The following is a 6,831-nucleotide window of genomic DNA, read 5'->3' on the forward strand; positions in this document are numbered from 1 at the left end:
TAAACTACAAATCAGTTACTAGTTGAGAAAACCCTATGCAGATAAAGGAATACTGGTTTGGGGTACCACTTGGAATAAGTGGTCTGGATCCCAGATTTTGGATATCCAGACTGTGGAGTCACTAATAGGCATATTCCATAGTCAGGATTCATAATGAGAGTAATTCTTTTGGAATCTGAATCTTGCGGGGAAAAATAAATGAACAGGGCTAGATTCAGGTCTCAGAGTCTGGCAATCACAGTTTAGTCACGAACAGATAATGGAATCTCTGTAACATTTGCTTAACATCTAAAACCTCAAAATGCCTCCATTTCTAGGGCAATGTCATCTTTGTATCAAGAAACCATTTCTGGGCATGGAGACATTTAGCCTGGTATTTTATTTTATTTTATTTTATTTTAGCCTGGTATTTTAAAAAGTCACACTAGTTCATCTGTGCTGAATGAGAGGAAAACTGAAAGAAATTTTTTTTTCACCTCTCTAACTGAACAAACTGTAACTGCCCTTGAATGACCTTTCTGTAGCTTACTCACTGCATAAGTCACTGTCAAAAATGTTTACACCTTTCCTCTCCATGAAAGGGACATCCTTCTCCCACTCCTTTACTTTGGTTTGGCCATGTGACCTGCAGCTATGTAAGATTAAATGACTGTTATTCTACTGAGTTTGGGGGAAAGTTTGTTACACAGAGTTCTTGTGGCAACAGCTAACTGATGTACATACCATTACCTTCATAGGTAGGTAGTTTCCAAAGTTTCCAGATTTTCCGAAGTTCTGTTTCAGCTCCCAGAAAATGCCATTCGTGACCCTGAAAGATGCAAATATAATATTTTCCTATGGGCTTCTAGATCAAATGGCGTAGTTGCTTCAGACACATGCTTCTATTTTTTTTTTTTTTTTTTCAATTTCCGACATCGTGTTTCCTGCGGAATATTGCAAGTAGTCACAGGGAAATGTGATGTCTCTATGTGCACAGGTTACTTGATTCCAGGCCCAGAGGGATCTGGTTGTGATCCCTAAATCTGTCACTGTGTCATGGACCGCTGAAAAGTTGAAGGTAGGAGGCTACATCAGCCAGGGGCTCAACAAGAAACAGAGGGCACACTCAGTTTTGTTGTGTAGAGGCTTTTTATTTAAGGAACTATTTATAGAGATACCGGTAGGATTACAGGAACCCGCGGGGGAGGAACAAGAGACTAAGGACAGCGGAGATCATTTGCAATCCCCAGCCTGAACAGCAGGGGGAGACAACCCTATTACCAAGACCCTGGTTGAGAGCTAAAGTCAGAGAGGGACTGCCCCATGGTAGCTGTGGTTTGGTGATAAGGCCATAGACCTCAGGGAAGCAGAGTGTTTGGGAGGGAATAAATGCCCTGGCATCTCTCTCCATCCACATTCTGACCTCCTGCTGGTGCCTCCTACTTGCTAGAGGGTGACATAGCCCATAGAGGTCAGCTTCCCAGGGCAAAGAACACAGAAGAGGAAAACAGAACAGATCTGGGGAGAACCGAAGAATAATCAGAATACAGGATACCTCAGAGATATCGTGGACTCAATTCCAGACCACCACAATAAAGTGAATATTGCAATAAAGTGAGTTCAATGAAGTTTTTGGTTTCCTAGTACATACAAAAGTTATGTTTAAACTATAGTCTAGTAAGTGTGCAATAGCACGATGTACATACCTTAATTAAAAATTCTTTATTGCTAAAAAGTGCTAACCATCATCTGAGCTTTAAGTGAGTTGCCACCATCTTTTTGCTGGTGGAGGGGCTTGCCTCAATGGTGATGGCTGCTGACTGATCAGGGTGGTGGTTGCTGGAGACTGGGGTGGCTGTGGCAATTTCTTAAAATAACACAACAATACATACACAGTATTGATTGATTTCCTTTTTTGCAAATGATTTCTCTGTAGCATGTGGTGCTGTTTGATAACATTTTACCTACAGTAGAACTTTCAAAATTCGAGTCAATCCTCTGAAACTCTGCCACTGCTTTATCAACTCAGTTTATGTCATATTCTAAATCCTTTCAACAAACTTCGCAGCATCTTCACCAGGAGTAAATTCCATCTCAAGAAACCATTTCCTTTGCTCAGCCATGAGAAGCAACTCCTCGTCTGCTAAAGTTTTCTCATGAGATTGCAGCAATTCAAATATAATAGTAATGAAAACATTTGAAAAATATTGCAAAGAATTATCAAAATGTGAGGCAGAGACCCAAAATGAGCAAACATGGGGAAAACGGTGCCAATAAACTTGCTTGACTCAAGGTTGCCACAAACCTTCAATTTGTAAAACATACAGTACTTGCGAAGCACAATAAAACAAAGTATGACTGTAGATGTTCATTAACGCTTGACCCAGTTCCCTCAGGGGAAAAAAAAAAAAAAACAAAACATGGCAGGAAGGGAGGCCAAAAATGGTGTTATGATCAGGGAAAGTGCATGGTCTTTCATTGTTAATTGATTAGCAAAAATATGGAGATTTAGATAACCTGTAATTGGACCAGTAGGTTGCATTGCATTGCACCTATGTTGCCTTCAAGAATTTCTCTAAAAGCATCATGACATAAGCCAGTGGCACTAGAAGGCATCAGTGAAATTAACACTAAAGTATCTGGAAGATAATATTTTGAGGAGGGCAATGAAACTAAGGCTCAGACCTGAATTTATGGATTTGGAATTGTGATTTAAGAAGAGATATGTTAATGGATAATGAGGCAAAACCTATCTTGGTGCCAGAAGATTTCTAGCATCTGAACCATGAAACCCTAATGCTATTTCAATTTTGTGATATTCTTCAGATTCTTGACCTATAAAAATATTATGTGGAGATATTTACCAAACTTAACTCATGACACATCCATAAACCCAAACTTTCCAAAATATTTTAGGTGAGGGTGTGGAGGGCAAGGGATACTGAGGACTCCTGGGTCCATATACACGCATGCCTATACATACACCAGCATCAGCTGTCTTTCTTCAGCAAAATTACACTTCCTTTCCATTTTTGGAAACAAAAATATGCTCCAGTGAGTAAAACTAAAATATCAATATGTTGAGGGTACCTTTTATTACACACAGAAGTATCTTAATATGCTGGGAAACAGTATTACACATTATACCAATTTGCTTTGAGAAATCAATTAGCTGACTATTCATCTGAACTCAAATATGTGAGACACACTTCCATGGTTTTGAGATCATTCCTTAAACTGGATCTTTATCTCAGGAGAATTCTCGAACAGTAATATTTCAGGGATAATGCTAGGTAAACTCAGAGGAAATGAATTCTAGGTCCTTAGGAATGCTGGATGTGAACCATCTGAAGCATCAGAAGATTTACTACCAATATCTTCATCCTAATATTTTATTAGTGCGTTTGCTTGATTTAAAGCTAGCCTAGATCGGGTTTCTCCAGAACAGACCCTGACTAGGACCAAGGCTACAAGTTTATTTGGGAGGTGATCTCAGGAAACATTGGGCTGGGGAAGGGGCAGTGAGCCAGGAGATGAATCTATGAGTATGCTACAGCTGTGGGAAACTTGGGCTCATTCCAAATGTGTTCCTCTAGGAGGTGGTGTAGAGCATACCTGGTCATTGTTGCACTCCAGGGATGAAAAACGTGGAGGACTTAGCCACCGAACCCCCACCTGTCATTAGTTTGAGGCTGTTCCCATGGATGTTAATGTGCTGGCACTTCCTGCCCGCCTGGCACCCAGAATGCTCCTGTGGTCAAAGAAAGCTCTCAGCCTAAGGGGTGCAGGTATTGGCAATAGAAAGCTTATCGGCATGTATAGCAATGTTGGGTTACAAGGGGATAAAAATGGTGTGCCAAAAGTACCTACTCAGAGGCATAACCAATTATAAACACATGACTAAATCTTTCTCTCAGTGGGAGGAAACCAAAAGGCCAGCAACCGAGGGTGGCAAGATCTGGAAAGCATAGACTGTAATCCTTCTGATAGCAGTCCTACTCTCTTCCCACACAGGATCCTTGCAAGCTTCTCCTCAACCCCCAGTCAGTCACTGGAGGTCAGACTAAGGGAGGCCTGAGAACATTTTTTGCTTATCTCCTTGGAAGACATTGGGAACAGGTCAGGGAAGAAGCTATACAGAACACAGCAGGAGAATGCCATGCTTTTCTAATCAATGGTAACTTAGAGTCCATATTCCAAAGAAATAGTATTTCTCATGCTGTAAATTGTAATCATCCTATTTCTCTACAGGCTTGAAAGCCACAGGATTATCTCTTCAAAGGGAAATATTGAAGCTGAGGTGCTTACTGTTCTTCAATAAAATTTCCACATAGTACTTTCCTTTTAGGTTTTATGGTATCTTACGTCCCAGCCTTACAAGCTTCTTGTACCTCTTAACATCAAATTGAATGAGCAACTATGACTTGGGCTGTTGGTATTTCCTAAGTTGGGAATTGGAGGAGGGTTGAGGAAAGGGGAGTTTCCCCTGCCCTAAGCTTTCAGTGCACTTTGAAAAGACAGTGGTTGGTGCTGAGTCTAGAAAACTGGTTCTTATGTAGCTTTTAGGCTTATTTCCTCATCTCCTAACTTTATGGGAGGAAGGATTTCTTTCAATAAAGTAAGGACTAGATAAGGAGTAAGTAGTTAATCAGAAAAGCGTGGTAGCAAATGTTCTGGGCAAGGGAACCACGTGTGAAAAACATATTAAGCCAAAGGGTGCGCTCATGAAAACATGTTCAATATCTAGCCATTAGAGAAATGCAAATTAACACCAAATGGACGTACTACTTCACACCCACTAGAATGGCTAAAATTTAAGACTGACAAATACCAAGTGTTGATGGGGATGTAAAACAATTAGAACTCACACATACTGCTGGTGGGAGTGTAAAAGTGTGGTAAAGGGCGTGGTAGTTTCTTATAAAGTTAAACATATACTTACCTTATGATCCAGCAATTGTAGATCCAGGTCATTGCCCAAGATAAGTGAAACTATATGTTCACAAAAGGAGTTGTATAAAGAGTGTTCACAGCAGTTTAATTCACAGTAGCCAAGAACTGAAAACAACCCAAAGGTCCATCAACAAGACAATGAGTAAGCAAGCTGTGGTCTATTACCACTCAGAAATAAAAAGGATGAATTAGTAATGTTCTGATACCTGCAACACCATGACTGAATCTCACAAACCTGATGCTGAGAAAAGCAGCCAGACACAGAGGGTATATAATTAATGTTTCCACTTACATGAAGTTCTAGAACAGGCAAAACTCATCTAAAGTGAAAAAAAGAAGCAGTGGTGGCTTTTGGGGGCTTGGGGGATCAGCTGGGAAGGGCAGAGGACTTTCTCACAAGATGGAATGCTGGTAAGATTGTAGGTACACGAGTGTAACTAGTTATTAAAATTGTTCAATTAAGATCTGTGCATTTCAGTGTATGTAAATTTTACCTTAAAGCCTCTAAAAATAATGATAATTAAATACTCAGGCTGGGGAGTGGGTGGAATAGATAAAACAAGAGTGGTAGAATATTCACAGTTAAAGTTAAGTGGGGCTCATTATACTATTCTGTTTATGAAATCTTCCACACACACGTAAAAAAAAAAACAATAAACAAGCATCATCAAAAGGCTTTAAGGGAACTGAAAATAGTTGAGAATGATTGAAGTGGAGAGTGTCTTTTCCACTCTTTCATCTCGTAGGAATCTTACCAGACAGTGCTGGACTGAAGATACCAAATCTCTTAGTCACATCTCACTTTACAGCACGGATGGTTACAATGACGAGCTAACATAAACAAGTAACTGTGGCAAAAACAGACATTTATATCTCGTGTATAAACATAACTTACCAAATATTGTTCCTTGAGGTACCTTGCAGCAATTGGAACAAGAACTTAAACATGAGCCATTTGGCTACCATGCAATATGGACATGTTTACTGGTACAGGCTCACACCAGTATAATCCCCTTTCTTAACCTGGTAGAGCTCCTGAAGTTGCAGTAACTAAACTATACCACACCTAGTCAACAACTGATTTTTAAAAAGCCATAAATGTCTTATAAATCAAAAGTCATGTCTGAAAATATATAAGAAATACACTCAATAAATCATCACCTCTCATCACTTCCTGCTTTAAAACAGATTGATGCCAATGCTGTGAATGTTTCATACGAGTTTACATTAAAATTCCTTCATCTTAATGTAATGCAGTTTGTGTGTGTGTGTGTGTGTGTGTGTGTGTGAGTGTGTGTGTTTGTGTGTGTGTGTGTGTGTGTGAGAGAGAGAGAGAGAGAGAGAAATCACAGGTCTATGTAGACTTGTTAGAGTGAATTACAGATTTCCTTTTTAGGAAAAACTTAAAGCTCCCTTTAATTTTGCAGATGAGGGAACTGAAACCAGGAGAAATGAGATCGCTGTCCAAGATAACAAGAGTAAGAACGTCACTCAGATCTTATTTCTTCAAGTTGAGATGGATCATTCTGCAATGTTCATAAGTATGAAATCCTTTCCATTAGCTGAATCCACATTGACAAACTCAAGAGAACTTTATCTTGGCAGTTTACAGAACACTACACAAATTCAGAATTGTTCAAAATGTTTCCAGTGCATTAGTAGAAATACACTTTTGAGCCATGGAGATTACTATACTGGAACATGGTGACTCCTTCAAAAGACCTTGGAAAATACCGCCAATGCTTGCTGACCCAGCATTAGAGTAGATAATTGAACTACTCAAGATCTTTTCCTCTCTTTATTTCTTTTTGCTTGTCCACATTTTTACTTGGGTGATATCACACACTACACCTTTTTTAAGTAGTGTGTTATAGTCCCTTAGTGAGTTATGAGATCAAC

This window comes from Panthera uncia, chromosome A2 (assembly GCF_023721935.1).
Source record: "Panthera uncia isolate 11264 chromosome A2, Puncia_PCG_1.0, whole genome shotgun sequence".
In the NCBI taxonomy this organism is placed as follows: domain Eukaryota; kingdom Metazoa; phylum Chordata; class Mammalia; order Carnivora; family Felidae; genus Panthera; species Panthera uncia.